The sequence below is a fragment of the Acomys russatus genome, chromosome 24 (assembly GCF_903995435.1).
Source record: "Acomys russatus chromosome 24, mAcoRus1.1, whole genome shotgun sequence".
Lineage (NCBI taxonomy): Eukaryota > Metazoa > Chordata > Mammalia > Rodentia > Muridae > Acomys > Acomys russatus.
This window is the reverse complement of record NC_067160.1, coordinates 20,200,467-20,218,822: the sequence shown is the minus strand read 5'-3', so window position 1 is coordinate 20,218,822 and position 18,356 is coordinate 20,200,467. Positions and strand designations below refer to the sequence as shown.

At 40.2% G+C, this 18,356-nt stretch overlaps 1 protein-coding gene across 7 annotated transcripts in view; it reads right to left on the bottom strand.

Moving 5' to 3' along the window:
• The window catches only part of LOC127207716 (sodium channel protein type 1 subunit alpha), a 278,089-nt gene that overhangs the window by 117,736 nt on the left and 141,997 nt on the right, over positions 1 to 18,356 (bottom strand). Inside the window, exon 1 of one of the 7 annotated variants that reach the window (XM_051167145.1) lies at positions 13,119 to 13,391. The exons of the other annotated variants lie outside the window; for them this stretch is intronic. The gene's annotated coding sequence lies outside the window, so the exon portion shown is untranslated. Of the gene's footprint in view, positions 1 to 13,118; positions 13,392 to 18,356 lie in introns of those variants that run through there. 7 annotated transcript variants of the gene reach the window in all.

Below are 18,356 nucleotides of genomic sequence, written 5' to 3'. Positions count from 1 at the left end.
TCTGAGTCATGGTATAGTGATACTTCTGGAGTCTATATAAAATAATATAAAAATATTAAATTATATATTTATTATGTATATTTTATATAACAGTGTTTTATAATATCCTTAAAGTACCAAATTAGTAAACATGTAAAGGCATGATAAAGCAATGTTATTTTGGTTTCATTTCACTTAACTTTCTTCTGTTGGGTAATTACTGAGCGCACAAAGTTGAAAACAGGCAGAGGTGGTGGTGCCTTGTCACATCAGACAAGACACTACATCACACTGCAAAGAAGGTACAGAGGGTGAGAGAAACAGGCGCCGTGAAGTGCAGTTGGTGCTGTGAGAGAAGTCTACATTGGGCACAGGCCCATCTCACAAGGAGGATGAGTCATACTTGGGGGAAGGAGAGGTCATGGCTTCAAAAGCAGAGAACGAAACAGTTTCAAAGGCTTGAAAGCACCTTCAATTAATTGCTGACGTCATTTAATTCTACAGGATTAATGACAGGGCAGACAGGGTTAAGGATTCAACCTAGATAGCTCACAGAAGCCAGCCATCTTGAATTGGACTTTTAAACCCTGACTCTGGTTTTAAATAATGGAGGGTTTCCCTTGTTGTTGTCGTTGTTTGTTTTGAGATAACATATCACTGTATAGGCCTGGATGGCCTCCAGATTCACAACACTCCTCTTGCTAATGGGGTTCTAGCGGGCCCTTGCACGGCACACATAGGCCTGAGCACGAAATACACAGATCCTAGCATGAACAACACAGGCCTGAGCATGAGTAACATTGCAGACAAATTTTGCCCTTTTACACCTTTTTCTTAAAAATCATTACATTCCTAAAGCTAACCCCAGCGTCTATTTCCGTATTTGGCCACTGACTCATTCCTGAGAGAAAGCACCAGCATCCAACTACCAAAAGTCATAATTTGACTAACATATCCAATCAAGATTTACCAACTCACCCCAGCACAGACTCCCCATGTTTCCCCTTAAAAACTCACTCCTGCAGAAACATCTTCTATGACCGCTTCCTTCGCCTGTCTTGCTCTCCTGCTTTTCTTGCTTGCTGCTTTTGCTTGCTGCTGCTGTTGCCTTTACAGCCCCCACCACTCCCCACCCCTGCCTTGCCCCTCTCGTGTAATACATCTCCTTTGTATAGAGAATTTGGTGTGTGGGTATGTCCTATGCCAATTCCGGGGTGCCGACCTCCCTTTCAGTGATGCCATGACTTGGATCATGGATAGATCAGTCTACAGGGACCCCCATCTCAGTTCTTGCACTTCCTGGACAGCCAATGCCTATTTATTTCACATATCAGTGGCTAATTGGGGAGTTTTCTCCTTCTATCCATTTTAAACATTCCTCAAGACATGGGGTGATAACAGTTGAATGTCCAGCATTTCTGCTCTGTCTTGTTGGGGTGGTGAGAACCCACCCCACCACAGCTTGCTGCCGCCTAAGTGGATTTCCTTGGACAGCCTTTAGGCACGTTCTGTTTCATTCAGTTCAGCTTGGTTGGCAGTTTTCCATTCACTTTTGGTGGGTGTCAGTTCCTAACCATCTGAAAATCTCATCGACAGGTTCCTAATTTCTCCTCAGACCCACTCTGTCCTCCTCTTAGGGATGGAGCTTGGATGACAACTCCTCCTCAAAGAGGTCCTTATGAGCCACTCAAAGTCAGGAAATGTCCTTAGTAGCTCTTGACCCTGGCTCAAGACCACACTAGCAATAAAATCTGCTCTCTCTGTCTTGACTGCAAACTCCAACACACACTCAAAATTACTGATGCATCCCAATACTCAAAAATAGCCCATATATTCCTCATAAAAAATGACACTCTTTATAGAGTGTTAGGTTTACAGGTATGCGTCATCACACTAGGCTCAACAGTAGAGGTAAACTATGCATGCTAGGGCTAGTGGAGATACAGAGGCCAGATTCTAATTGAGATTCAGGGTCAAAGAGATTTGGGCAAGATCAATAGAAAATGCTTTCATTTGTTTAAGATAGGACAGAGGAAAGTTTAAACGAGCATATAACAATATTTATAATTTGCTGACTTACTTCACAACACTTTTTATTATCTCTTACTGAAACATTAAAGTTAATTGACAATATGCACAGCTCCTTTTAATGGATTGGGAAACTTCAAAGCTTATATAATGTAACTAGTATTTTATCTGTGCAGCATAAAATTAAGGGGACTCAATTGTCTGCATCTTAATCTCAATTAATGCATGTCAACAGTACAACACACACTATTAATTGTACCACAAAAGCAGATGAGTCATCAACCTCAGCCTTATAAAATTTTGATCTTCAAAATTGTTTATAGTTAATATTATTATTGTTATTTGTAGTGCCAAGGATAGAACCCAGAGCTACACAGCACATGCTAAGCAAGCTCAATTCCCAGTATATATATTCTTAATATGAATGAGGAAGTGATAAAGCTTTAGATTCTATAAATTAAATGTATTCCTATCAAAAATTAGAGAAATCTTAAAACATTAAATATTAAAACTGTGTGAGCAGCAATCATTATTAAATGTTAACCAAACACTTTTTTATGGAAAATAATCATTGTTCCTAAAGAAAAGGAATTACAGGGGATGGGTTTTATAATTTTCTAATTTTGCAAATATCTGACCTAATACCTAGGTTCCTTTACATTTGACACACTTTAATTTATAGTTAGATGAAGAATATGAAGAAATTTGGCCTTGCAGAGAGCTGCTCGGAAGCCTTTAATAGCAATTTCATATAATTATAACTATTTCTCCTTACTGGTATACCCACACTGGATAAATAGGGTTAGATTCATTTCCATACACTGTATTCTGTCATATGGAATCCTTTAACTTATCTTGCACAGTTAGGTGATTTATTGTCCCCAAAAGATATATGCCATTTACCTTGTCCATTTATAGACCATTAGCTGACTATGCTGTAAAAAGTTTAAAATTTTACAACCTCTCATAATTTGTCTGCCAACATCACTGCTAGATCACATCTGGAAATCCTTCAGATCTGAGACACTGTTCAGTCCATGGCGGCAGTAAAGTCTCTCAGTGTTCTGATTGTCTCTTGAATAGTCATTTTTGTCACAGGCAACAAATATTTACAATTATCTTTTCCTCTTAAGGTGGCTGGATCATTTTATTAATTTTAAAATGTTACTTGGAAATGTAAGCTGGAGCAGTCTGCATCTGTCAACCTGCTGCCTTTCCTAAGTTATAAAAGTGTGCAGTGGAAACGTGGCCAGTGCCACTAGTAACACACAGCCGTGTAGGTGTGTTCTGGGGGTGACACTGCACTCCACATTCCACATGACAGTGCAAAGAGCACTCCAAATGGCGAGCCCTGAGGATCGAGATGAAATGATTTTGTAGCAGTATCAGACTCCTTTAAGGAAATTGGTTTTTCATTTGAGTGTTTATGTTTTCTAGTAGTGAGTGGCTGTGAAAAATTGAACAGTCATTCCTCCAGTTTCACACCGCTGCCTCACCAAGGATTAGCATGAGACATGTAAACTGGTCTTGTGAATATAAATAAACATCAACAGTGAAATAAACAAACAACGCTTTTATACTACTAGAAAGATGGCTCTGATGTGAAGGACCTCCTAAGAGTTTTTTAAGGAAATGCACAAAGGTTATGGATAAGATGAAAACTACTAGCAAATTTTATTTTTAAGAATTTTCCAGTCTTGATGGCGAGGGGTACATTTTGAGAGCATCAAAGACTAAAAACTTAAGAACATGAGTAAAACATAACATTTTTTGCAAAGCCCACGGAATGGAGACAGGGTTCAAGCGAAAACTGTGCAAGAATAGGGGGGCGGGGGTAAACAAAATCACAGTAACATGTAGAGAGGAGAGAACGGGAAATAGAAAGGCTTTTCTCCTGAGGAAACATGGCTAAAATTCCATACTTTATTACTCCATAGTGTCACGAAGGACACCTTTCTAACTTCATTCTTTTCTCTTAATGATTCCTACCCAGCTTGCTCTTATGTATATCCAAACTTACATAGAGAAAATTTTCAAATGGCATTCTTGCCTTCCACCACACAGGCTGAACTATTCATCTTTAATGCCCTAAATATCAGTATTCAGTCTTCCAGACACTTCAAGCTATGTGAAACCTGACCTGCTCAGGTCAGCTGGCTCTGAGATTATGGTATTCTAGACCTGAACACAGCCTGTTGGCTCTTTGGTTTTGTACCAACACACTGACTTACATAGCTCAAAATACCACTCGTCTTTTTAAAATGGCATATCACATTCCAGGGAAGATCAAAACTGCTGTCTGGTAATATTTGTCAAGTCTCTCAAAGTCACACTTTCCAGGATTTTCAAATTCACTGAATTCTCAGGCAGAAATGTTTATATGGAGGAATATCTTCATATGTTTCTCCTCTTTGAGTATGCAATTGGAAATCTTGACTTAGGACTGCTTTATTTTATTTGATTTTCTGTAGTATTTAAATCCTATACATTTCCTTAAAATATTCTAGATATGGCTATTAACGCATGACATTAATGATCTTTTCTTGTTAACAAGGTACCTTTCCCTGCTACTGTAAGGTAATTTTACATCTTCAAGGACAGGCTCTTCCTCATTGCTGTCCTTACTCCGCCAGTGCTTCTGGCTCAACTTGCTCTTGCCTCATCCCACCCTTCACAATGATTAACTTTGCCAATTTAATCTGTTAGGGTCTACATAGTTTAACATTTTATGATCTTTAGTTTTCTAGTATATGGTCATTTTTTCTCTCTCCTAAAACCTGTGGCCAATAATAGACATTTCATAAATACAAATTTTTTTTTCTAAAGTCTTACTGGAGACATTATGTTACAAAACTATACAATTATCAGCTTCTTATTTCAAATCTAATCTTGTAAAAGATTCTCTTCCCATATTTTCTATTATTACAAAAATTTTAAAACAGTAAGCTGTTATTGTTGAATATATATGATCTAATTTAATTAATATCTTAGGTGATAAAATATTCATACATTTGGGTTTTTTTTTTCTCATTTACCTTATGGTACCTACTATTTTGATTATATAATGTTAACTGTTACAAATTGATTTACCAAATTCCATTTAAAATAATTTGTTCTAATGTCTATTTTTATTTATATTTTAGTGCTAAGAATCAAACTTAAAGCATCCTACATGCTAGGCAAGTGCTCCACCATTGAACCATATCTCTAGCTCCTATTCTGACTTTTAAAACAGTACATTCTTATTTCAAAATATCTATTATTATTAAAAACTAAACAATGTGACAACAAATCAATAAAATGGAAAAAACTACAAAAACAACTAAATTATTAATACTGATGTTTGCTGTCTAAAATTCTTAAGTTATGTTATTTCTTTAGCTTTGTTATTTTATGTCCATATAATGAACATACTCTATTTTATTAAAAGGAAGAAATCATTCTGACTTTAAAAAATAATTATAAGAAGAAAATAGAAACCACACTGTCCTATAGCAGATTTAACTCATTTTCTTCTTTTTAGGATGAAAAAAAAAATGTATATTCTGCTGGATTTCATAGTATTGTATCCTGAGCAGTTTTGCATAGACTTAGATGTTATTTGATGTGTTACATTCAATTGCACTGTAATATCTCATTGTTTACATAGTTCAAGATTTAACATGGAGGCTGCTTTAAGTTTTACTGGGTTGCAGTGCTTTTTCCTAAGTGGAAGTCATTTAGTGGAAGTGTCAATCAAAGGACCAGCTTACTCTTAACTAATGTAATCATGTGGATAACCCAAATGAATCAGCCAGATGCTGACTTCTTAGATCTGTAGTTAAAAATATAAAAGTACGACAAACACCAGGAAAGCCTGAAAGCAGTGTGCTGGCTTGTTTCAGATGACAGCATCCCACTGGGTTTATCACAGAGTCTGACATCAGACTACTTTAACAGCTTCCCTTATTCCTGCCATTTTCTGGTGCAAATGTTAGTCTCTGGGCTACAACATCTTTACATGATATTGTGCTTTATTTAAACGAGCCCGACCCAGTGTTTATTGCTTATGGAGACACTTTGAAATTGATTGTTTTATTTATACATTTGCCCATACTCTCTTAGGTTTGCATCCCTCTTGGTTCTTCTTGTAGTTAAAATGAGTAAAAACCTTAATCCTTACCACAGATGGTGGCTCTAAATACGGTTTCACTTCTGAACATCTTGTTATTCATATTTCTTCTTTAAATATAATGCTAACTAGATATTTGCCTCATTAGAATATTAACATATGCCTGCACTACTACTTGCTGTGAGAGATAGGTATAAATGATGGAAATCCATCATGAACACATCAATTTTAATCCTGTTATCAACAATAAAGTGGTATCAATTCAGTCTTCCTTGTTCATTTTTGTAGTCACAAGCAAGCCACAGACAACCATCACAAACTGAACTGTGTCCACCTCTAGGTTCATTTGCCTAAGACCAAATTTCACTACTCTATATCTGTGTATAGTTGGAGGCATATACAATCCTTTAAAATAGTTAAATTCCATGTGGTCTTTTGGTTAGACACAGTCTGACTTTTCTCCATGTAATAGGGAATTTAGGCATCAAAGCAAGCATTGTGAATTCAGGAACACAGAGAGTGCATGTTAGAACACAGAACATGACATCAGCAAGCCAAGCAGAGAAACACCACAAGGAACCATACCCATCAATACCTCTATCTCATTAAGTCTCTAGAGCCATAAGAAAAAAATGCTGGTTGCTTAAACCACTCGATAATCAGTGTTTTGTAATGTATGCCCAAAGCATCTAAAATAAAATGCAAATTTATTTGAAAGGCACATCTCAATTATGAGTCCAGCAGTGCCCATAAGGACATTTGAGAGACAAAAGCAAATATGCAGCATAGAATGAAGGGCCTGAGTATCACTTATGCATGCTCAGCAGAGGATGTGCAATGTCATAGGAATCCTTCTTGGAAATAACTAGCCATTTCTTCTCAGGAAGATTAGGCTCCTTAAAATGCTGTACATAATTATCACCTTTGCTTTCTGGGAGTTCCAGGAACAAATACTTTTCCAATGAGAAGAAAAATCTTAAGGTAAACCTCAATTAAAATATATGTAACAAGAGAATATGGGTCAATTTCTTTAAACTTTAAACTTATGTAAGATTTTCCAATAAGATACTTCTTTTGGGTGACATTTCCTTTAAAAATATGTCTATGATGTCTAGAAACGATAGTAATATCACAGATGCATCACCAGCAAGGTTGCTAAGAAGGTTCAACTGAGGCAGAGAAAAATAGTCCTTCTAGGGAAGAGTTTTGGGCTCACTAGATGCTCACAAGTCAAAGGGTGAAGCATCAGCCCCACATCATATTGCATACACGAAACTGACTCAAATGGACCAGAGATGTAAATGAAAGAGCTAGGTATTAAAACACACTAAAAAGTTGACATAATCTAGATGTCCCTCAACAGAAGAATGGATAAAGACATTGTGGAACATTTACACAATGGAATGTTACTCAGCTATTTAAAAAGACAAGGAAATTGTGCAATTTACAGGCACATGGATAGAACTAGGAAAGATAATCCTGAGTGAGGTAACTTAGACCCAGAAAGACACACATGATATGAACTTGTTTATATTTGGATTTTAGCCATATAGTACAAGATAAATATACTACAATTTGTAGACCCAAAGAAGATAAATAACAAGAAAGACTCAAGGGAGGATGATTAAGTCTCACTAAGAAGGGGAAATAGAATAGATAGCGGAAACAGTTAAAGGGATGGAACAGTGTAGAAGAGGGAATGCAGAGAGAATTAAGGGTGGAGATTAGACCTGGGGAGAGTGGGGACAGAGGGCCTACAGAAAGAAGGGAAAATGTGAACTAGACAGTACTCCTAATAAGGGAGGGGAGCACCAACCCACCCATAAAATCTTTGAACCAAAATTTACCCTGCTTATGAGATGTGCAAGAATAAAGATAGAGCAGAGATTGAGAGAATGCCCAAACAATTCCTGGCCCAACCTGAGACCCACCCCATCGGAGTGAGCCAAACACTGACACTACTAATGATATTTCACTATGCTCACAGACAGGAGGAGCCTAGCATAGCTGTCCTCTGAGAGTCTCCACCCAGCAGCAGATCGAAACAGATGCTGACCAATACCAGCATAGGGTAGAGCATAGGGAATCTTGTGGAAAAGGTGGGGGAGGGATAGGAGGACCTGGAGGTGACAGAAGATCAATGGAGCCAACTAATCAGAGCCCAGAGGGCTTGTGGAGACTGAAGCACCAACCAAGAACCATGCATGGACTGGATCTAGGCCCCCTTCACAGATGTAGCCAATGGGCAGCTCAGGCTTCATGTGGGTCCCTTAATAAGGGGAGTGGGGTTGTCTCTAACAAGGACTCTGTTGTTTGCTTTTTTTTTTTTTTTTTTTTTTTTTGATCACTCTCCTCTGGCAGGGCCAGGCCTCGGGAGAAGAGGATGTGCTCAGTCCTGATACAACTTGATGACCTGGAGTGGGTGGTGGCTCCTTTTCTGAGGAATAGAGGAGGGGAACTGGGGGAAGAGGAAAAGAAAGGGCTATGATCAGGATGTAAAGTGGATAAATAAATTAATTAATTTTTTAAAAGCCAAGGGAGTGCGAGAGTGCCAGGGGAACAGCTTCTGATGGCTCTCAAGAGCAAATCGAAACCAAGGTCTATTATAAGTTGGAAATACACATATCCTGGAGGATTCTACTCTCTGATCTGAGCACTAAGAGAAAACAGGTAGTTAGGAAGTCTAAAATGATCTATCATTTATCTTATAACCCCTTGGAATGTCGGTCTGAATGAACAAAGATATAACAACAGTAATTTCAACATAGACAAAGATACAAGCTGATCTCTGTTTTTCCAAATTATTTTGAAATCATATATTCATTTACTTGAAGAACATGACTTAATCAAACACCGCTGGCCAGCTGTTGTATGCCAACTGCAGGAGTGGTTAAATGTTGCTCTCCCTGTCTCTTCTTGCAGAGAGAAAGTCCTTCTTTGCAGGAAAGGTTGACAAGATGACAGAGCTGTTTTATAGAATCATTTTTTTTTTTTTTTGTATGTGAGTGTCTTGCTTGAATGTCTATGCACCCATGCATGCTCAGCACCCAGCGAGGTCATGTGGAACTGGACTATGTGATGCTTGGAAACCTCTATGAGAGTACTGGGAACTGAACTCAGATCCTCTGTATGAGCAAGTGCTCTTAATGGCTGAGCCATTTCTCCAGCCCCACCAGACTTGTTCTTATCTTATAGTCTGTAGCATTCTAAGCAATAACTCACCCAGAGTCTTTCAGCAAAGTGTGTGTGTATGTGTGTGTGTGTGTGTGTGTGTAAGTGTGTGTGTATGTGTAAGTGACTGAGTGAGTGCATGAACACTGTAACATTTTCCTAGCCAACATCACTGCCTTCTAGGAATGATAAAAATTTTGCTCAGAACTTACCAATTTGTTAAAAAGCTTCTTGTGTGTGTGAACAGATTACTTTTTTAAACCTAGAAACTTGCCAATCTAAACTACAAGGATTAAATTTACTCAGCATAACTCCTTGGTGTTTTTTAATAGAAGTCTATCAGTCCAGTCACCAGCACTCCACAGATCCAGGTGAGGGCAGCTGTTGGTCTCACCTCTTTCTTTCTTATAAATAAAGAATGACTAATAAATAAGGCCCCCTCTCTTATCATCTCCTTATGCTGTGTTATTTGTTTTTTAAAGAATCTTCACATTTTTCTACTCTCTGTCAGTGGTCTGAAGGTACTGTATAGGCAGGAACTTTGTTGTAATCTCCATCTTTCAACACCTACAACTGAGACCAGAGGGCTTTACATTTTTTATTTTGTTTTAAACTTGGAAGACAGTTTTTTGTTTGTTTGTTTGTTTGTTTTTTGGTTTTTTTTTTTTTTTTGGGTTTTTTTTTTTGACATCTTTGTCAGCGAGAAAGGTGAGAGGTTATTGCTGTCAATGGCAGACTTCCCTTTCTGAGTCCATACTCTGAGGGCTAACCGGTGGCTCTACCATTGCAAGGACACAGGTGTTCTAGAGTGCAGAAGCTATGGCAAGACTGAGTTTAAGTTTTTGCTCTGTCACTTATTCATGCAAGAATTGACAAGCTAATGCAGTTTCCTGGCCTTGATTTCTTCCCTTGTGAACTTAGCAATAGTGCATACTTCATGGGATTCAAAAGTACATTTGTGAGGTGCTGCTTAGAAAAGTACCTGGCATGAAGTAAGTACTATATCTCTTAAAAAACAAAACAAAAGAAAACAAATTGGCATCTACAAGAAAAGAGTTGGAATAGCATAGTTGGAGGGACTTTGTGGATATCTGGATTCTTCATGAACACCCGCACCAAGAGGGAATCTCTTCCCACAGCCTACCCTAAGCCAAAGAAACACAAATTGAGCCTTAAGCACGGCTTAATTGACAATTCAGAATTTCAAAGGGAAGTGATTACTTCACTGAGCATGTCCCCACTGATGCAGAGGGTGATGAATCCCAGCCCTTTGATTGCTGCCGCTTTTCTCTTTGTTTCCCTGCAATCTTTCTTCCTTCCCCCCCCCCCCCCCCCCCCATCCAAGGTAGCTGAGAGAGAACCGGCCTTTTTGCTGCTGGCAAATACAAGGAGTACTTGGCAGTGTCACTCTCTCCACCTAGCCCGGAGAGAAACAGTAACTTGGATGGAGCTTTGCATCCCTCGCTTTGCTACTGTGGTCCCCTAAAAACTACCTGGATGCCTGCTGTCCACAGAGAACATAAAACAGAAACAAAAAACCAAACCAAACCAAACCAACAACCCAGGTTAACTAACTTTCATTGTCAGGAACACTCAGAAAATGTGCTCTGATCTGCCTGTGCGCGTGCATGTGCACACGCGAGTGTGTGTGTGTGTGTGTGTGTGTGTGTGTGTGTGTGTGTGTGTGTATCCTAATGGAGTGGAGTGCTTGCCAAATTCCTGATCCATGTCTTGTGTCCTTCAGTCTGTCCACTTGCTCCTGATACCTCCAGATAGGAAGGCAGAGTGCAGGCTGTTCTCCCCAGCGCCTTCTTGGATACTGTATAATTAATTAGGCCTCCAACCATGCCTTCCCAGCCCCCACAGATGGAGAAGCCCTCTCAGTAATGTCTTAAAGAGGAATTGCTATAGTAAACCAGCATTCCCAGCAAGACAGAGTCATGTAAATGGAGACATAGCACTGACAGCAAATCCAATGTGTTATTTTTACTAGTGTGAACTCTCTGGTTTTAGCCTTCCAAATAGACATTTGAAAACCCAAAACAAACAATGCAATGGAGAAAGAAAAAAAAAAAAAAAGGCCACGGAAGTGAGTGGCAGTGAGTTTAACAGGAGTGAATCCCACTGCCAGGTCCATGTGACATAACCAGCCACTTGTTCTGGGTCTTGGCGGTTTATAATGCGACCTCATCTTCTCTGTGAAATTGTTTTCCCGTAAATTTCTGTGGCCATCCATTCCTGTCTACAAATTATGTTCCTAAAATAGACACTGTCTAAAAACACTTCAAGGAGCTTTGTGGAGGAAGGCCTAAATGGCAACACTCCTCCAGTGAAGGGAGATGCAATGCTCGCTCTGTGGTATTACCGATCAGCATCCACAGAGGGGAGTCTGAGAGGAATTTTTCACCAGTTACTTTGATTCTGAAAGGAAAGGGAAGTATCAGACTCTAGCAAGGCTAATCTGTGGAAGCTCCCAGTTGCATCACCCCGTCAGGCCCGGTATTGCAGCAAATGGGAGAGGTAAGCCATCCTCTGCTCTCCGGTAAGAGGAACAGAATCAGGAACCATCAAGCTCAGCATGGAATTTTCCTATTCCTGTTTGGCACCCTCCTCTTGGGATGATTTAAAGCGCTGTTTGGAGAAATATGCTCTGTTACTACACTGGCGCACCAGATAGACGGTGCAAACCTGCAGCTCCATACCCAGGGAAAAGCCACATTTCCTAGGTGTGATAGCAACAGCGTTTGGCAATTTGCAAGTTTGCTACGGCAGCTTAGAAATATTTAGTCACATGCACATCTGAACAGAAAGACACCCGAGCTTGGTTCAGTCATTTCATCAGACACAGGAAAAAACATCTGTTCACAAGCTTATTTAGACTGGTTTGTTGAGAGGAGGGGCAGCAGCCACTCAGTAGATGTGGCCAGAGGGTCCTTAAACACAGACCTCTAACAGTAGAAGCGAAGGAAACCGAGATAGGTAAGGAATATGTGTGAAAAAGGCTCAGAGTCACCCAGAATCAGCTTTTGCCCTGTTCGGAAAAGCAAGACGCTTCGCAGTGGTCTTGTGTGAAGGAAGCAGCATCTGCAGTAGCGTCATTGCTGTTGGTGACCTCTGTCTAATTAAAAGTAAGTCAGTCCTTCCTGTCCGTAATTGCATGGAATAGGAGACTCTTTATCACTTCCCTAAAGTTCCTCTGCAAGTGTAGTTAAGGAAGAGTGGAGGGGGGACCGGAGGCAGGGGAGGGGCGCGGGGGGGGGGGGTCGGGAGATATAGCTATATTCTCCTTGTCCTGGCAATGAGGCATTCCTTTCCAACAGTCCAGCCTCCGACCAAAGAAACTGCCTCCCCTGCAATGCTAGGCACCAGAAGCAGCCCACTGCCTTCTTGCTTCCTAGGTGAGGTCTAAATTTTGCATCATCTTTAGGAACAGTATGACCTCTATTCACAGCCATCGAATCCAGTTTCAAAGCACCAATGACGGGGGTGGGGGGGCTTCAAGACAAGACCTTGGACATGAGCATTACAGGCAAGCAAAGGCGAGAGCTGGCCCGATGCCAAGTCATTTTAGGCCAAAGAATCTGGTCCTTCTATCAAAATGCTGAACTGCAAAACGAACCCGATTTCAGTTCATGGAAGGTTGTGAGAGGAAGAGGGGGGAGGGGAAAGAGGAGGGGAGGAGGAGGAGGGGGACAGTTGGTCCGAATTCACATGCAAAAATGGACTTCCTGCCCTGCCCCAACTCTTATTTCCGTGGGCTCTTCTCCCCAAGGATTACCAGGTAGGAATTCACCACCGAATAGCACAATGAGACAACCAGATGGCTTACCTGATAAAAAAGAAAATTACCCATCTGCAGTGAGCAACCACATCTCCCCAAGACGAGCCGGCACCTTCAGTTGCAACGGTTCAGATTCCTTCTTGCAAAAGGTGACCAAGTATTTCACAAGGGCTTCAGTCTCAGAGAGACAGAACATACATACACAAACACACACACACACGCACACACGTACACATGCACCAGAGACCTCTGCAGTATCCTCTCGGCTTCATCCTCGCCTCACTCTATGGTACCTAATACAAATCAGCAAATAGCTTGTTTAAAAAAAAAAAAAAAAGAAAGAAAGAAAAAGTGGAGACAGCACCTAACGTTACACTGCCATCTAGTGGCCACATAGTGAATACGTTCTGACAGCCTCGATCTGTGTGTTCTTAACCTCTTCAGCTTTCTGCTTTCTATTTTGGTTTGATTACTTCCTCTAACCTCTCTTTCCTCTTCTCTCTGCCTATCGTGAAATTATTGTCTTGAAGGTTAAAACATTCATATATGGAGAGAGTTGCTTTTAAGTAAAGAAAAATGTGTTATTTTTTGTTTGCAAATGCTTCTTTATTCTTTCTATAAATAAATTATTGTTACCTTTACAGATGATGGAACTCATGAATGAAACTCGTCCTTTTATTGTGCTGAGAGAAAAGTGGGTGGTCCTTAAACATCGCGTGCTTCCCATATTATAATGAACAGCTCCGAAGGAGGCAGATGTGAGTTTAGCTTTAAACTCAATACAAATGAGCATGTTTTATTATTTATTTTAACTAATTAATTAATTTTTGTTTTGGGGGGGTAGCGTTTCTTTGTGTAGCCTTGGCTGTCCTGGACTCACTTCGTAGACTAGGCTGGCCTCGAACTCACAGAGAACCACCTGCTTCTGCCTCCCAGTTACTGGGATTAAAGGCCTGTGCCACCACTGCCCAGCTCAGATTTTTCCCTATGCTTAGCTATAAGATTATCGTTATACCCAATGTTTCCATGATTTCACTGTCTTTTTTTGTGGGGCAGGTAGGGTTCAAGACAGGGTTTCCTCTGTGTCGCCCTGGCAATCCTGAACTTGCTTTGTAGGCCTCAAATTCACAAAGATCTGCCTGTCTCTGCCTCGGAGTGCTGGAATTAAAGGCATGTACCCTCATGCCTGACTGATTTCACTGTCTTTTATTGTAACGTACCTACTTATTTTCCAAGCATGACCTACTGCTGGATCAGAGAACAAATGTAAGTAATATGATGTCTGATACCTCTTCCCATGCTGAACTATGCTTAGCTACAGACATTGAGCTTTCTAAGCTATATATTGTAATTTAAGGCATAATTAGTCTTTTACATTTGGTCATGCATAAGGTTACAACTAACTACACACACATGAGTCACTTGTAGTAGATATTTATCCTGTGTGTATTTCCTTTGTCACTTAACACAGCTAATGCCAATGAAAGTCACCACACATGTTTTGTTTTATATATATCCCCATCGTTCTATAATTTTCCTGTCCCCCACTACAGGACAATGAGGCATATGCTGTTAATATTCCTATAGCTACTTAAATTGTATAATTGAAAATAATGAGACATTCTGAACCTTATTGAGACTTTTCAAGACCACATAACTTGTGAAGCAAAATAAATAAATACATAAATAATAAGAACAAGACCTTTGCACCCAGAATTCATTACTCTTCGGAACATATCAAATAGTTTCTCCATTCTAGAACCCTGGGGGTATAAACTTCATTTGTGTCTTTACAAAACTTTTACAAAGTCTTGGTTATGGGTTCATGAGTCTGTCTCATGGACCCCACTCTTAGTTCTGAAAGGAAGCAATTGACTAAAAGTCTGGGCATGGAGTTGTAAATATGACTTATTTGGTAGAGTACTTAAGGCATGCACAAAAAATAGAGTTTCAGCCCAGTGGAATGCTTGTATACTTCAAGCAATTCAGACTGGAAATGATGAGGCAGAAAGATTACAAGTATAAGTTCAAAGTTAGTATGGGATAAGAAATCCCATGCCAATCCTGCCACAGCCTCAGCCTTATCCTTATCAACAGCCACAGCCACAGCCTCAGCCTTGCCACAGCCTCAGCCACAGCCTGAGCCACAGCCACAGCCTCAGCCACAGCTTCAGGCACAGCCTCAGCCACAGCCTCAGGCACAGCCTCAGCCTCAGGCACAGCCTTAGCCACAGCCACAGCCACAGCCTCAGCCTCGCCACAGCCTCAGCCACAGCCTCAGCCTCGCCACAGCCTTAGCCACAGCCTTAGCCACAGCCTCAGCCTCGCCACAGTCTCAGCCACAGCCTGAGCCACAGCCACAGCCTCAGCCACAGCTTCAGGCACAGCCACAGCCTCAGCCTCAGGCACAGGCTCAGCCTCAGGCACAGCCTCAGCCTCAGGCACAGCCTTAGCCACAGCCTCAGCCACAGCCACAGCCACAGCCTCAGCCACAGCCTCAGCCACAGCCTCAGCCACAGCCACAGCCTCAGCCTCAACCACAGCCTCAGCCACACCCTCAGCCACAGGTCAGCCATAGCCATAATCACAGCCATACCTTAAGCCACAGTCACAGTCACAGCCACAGCCAGAGTCACAGTCACACTCAGTCACAACCTCAGCCTCAGGTATATCCACAGCCTTAGACACAGTCACAGCCTGAGATACATAGTGAGAAGTTGTCTTAAAACAACAACAACAACAACAACAACAACAACATAACTTCACTGGAGAGATAGCTCAGTGGTTAAGAGCACTGTCTGTTCTTCCAGAGGTTCTGAGTTCAATTCCCAGCAACCATGTGGTGGCTCACAGCCATCTGTAATGTGATCTAATGCCCTCTTCTGGACTGCAGGAGTACATGCAGGCAGAGCACTGTATACATAATAATAAATAAATATTTTTAAAAACCCCATAACTTCCTATTTCAGCTCTAAACCCACAGTAATTCATAGTTGTTCAGTCTCTAAAAACAATGTTGCTTCTTCTCTGGTTCAGTCAGAGTAACATTGAAAGAAGCTGAAGGGACAAGTGGCTGACATTTGGTAACTAATAGCCAAAAAGTTAGAAATGAAAAGACAGTTGGCAGCATTTAAACTAAGAAGTAGTATTTATTTTTCAACTCTAAGACCATATCCTTCATATGAACAGTACTTAAAATTTATATATAGCCATATATAAATATAAAATATAATATAAATATATAAATATAAAAATGAAAGTATCACAAAGATATACTTCAGTACTTTCAAATATCATATTCTGGAAGTCAATATTTTACAGTTTTTTAGTAATCATAACAATAGCTCTCCTTCGTGGTTGCCAGCATGAAGCTGGCCTACTGGTTTGCTCTCAATTGAGCTAATCTAAAGAGCATAACATGACAGACATCATGGAACCAGCCGCCTCTCACTGCAGCTGTAGCATCAGGTAGGGCAGAAATGATTCCAAAAGAAAGAAGTTGCACAGGTAATAAAGAAGAAGAAAGGACATAACAAGAGCCAGTGATGCCACAGTTTCAAGGTCCATTATCTCAGAATACCTGATACCTCCCTGGCTTAGGTATACAAGATTGCCTCAAAGTAAAGTCTCTGTACCTAAGCAAGCTCGTATGCTGTCACTCTGTATTCAAAGGCAGTCAATTTGCTGCCAGGAAACATCAAGCACTAAAGATATCAAATATTGGGCATATCTCAGGTATCTGACTCTGAAATTATTCACTTCAAAGGTACCTGCTAACAAAGACTTTTTTTTTTTTTTTCAGGCTTAATTTACACCATCCAGCAAGCAAATCAAAACCCTTTCTTTGACACATTTCTATTTCACACTAGTCAGTGAGAAGGATTGGCTACTATCAATGCTCACACGCCTCTTCCTTCCCTGCCCATGTCTTTTTAATGACTTGTACACCTTGGCAGACCTTCGCCCATCTGCGTGTTTATCTATGACTCAGGTGTCTGGGTCAAATATCTCTTTCTCTAATGCTTTCCCTGTGTTCTCACTGAGTAGGGCCCTTTTTGTTAATTACAAAATAAATATATCTTTCCTTTTATGGAATAAGGGTCATATATTAAGCCAAAAATGTTAAGCATGAGAGAATGAATATTTCTTTGCACACTGGTTTTGAAAAGGGTTAACATCCCATTCCTTGTACAAAAGTGCTTTTGATGAAGAGCTCAGCATTTTGTAGCAGACAAGTGATTCATCAGAGTGCTAGCAATACTGGCTCCTTTAATTGTTCCCCATCTAAGACCTGATACAAAGAAAAAGACAAGATTTTAAGAAATTAGTGTAGAATACTCCTAAAACCACATATTTAAATTTAAATCACTTTTAAAGATTTAAATGTAATTCACTTTTTAAATGGGAAAATGCAAACTGAAAAGAAGCCTGGAAACTTATGCTGCTCACACCGTTGTTGTCCTTGCCTGCCTCTCTGGGCTTGTGCTAAAAGTTTCTCATTTCTATCTTTTTTCACTTTACATGTTATAAACTACAGTGGAGCTTGCATCTTATATACCTTTTTTGGTATCTTAGTTAATAAAGAATTTTTTTTTTCTTTCTCCCTGGTAAGTTTCCAACAGCAAAGACTGAAAGGGCTGTTTTCTTCTTTCCATCCCTAAGATCGCTTCTTCCTGGAGACTGTGTGATCTCATCTCAGAAAAGAGAAGAATGTGCCAGCTATTTCTTGCCTGTCTCTACTTCCCTACTTTGTATATGCAGGAACTCAAGGAGCCAGCTGCGGGCTGTGGCTGTGTCTCTTCTATACAATCTCTTGCTTTTATGGTCCGGTCTCTGTCAGGAAGACATCGCCACTGTTTTTTATTGCTCCATCCCTTGCTAGAAGGAGCTGACTGCTTAGTGGCCAAAGAAGGGAGGTTACAATGGGATGTCGTCGCCTCTGTTAGTAGAACATGGGCATTAAAGAATGAATCTGGGATTCAGGTGGAAGAGCTTTCCTAGGTCAGTTTTAAGATAAATAAGAGGGGCCCTCTTCTAATGAGCATCTTGAAAGGTTCAAGTTTTTTGAAGACCAGAAAAACACTAAAATTCTACAGTGAAACTCATACATTCTCCTGATACGGAAAAAAAAAAAAAATGTCATTTGTCATGAATTGTAAACACCACTGTTTGAATGTAGTTTTTGATAATCATTCAGGATTTGTGGAGCTGGAAAGTTTTCTCAGATCATCCAGAAGAGGATTATATAATAGAAACATGACACCCAGAGAGATGGTCTGACTTATT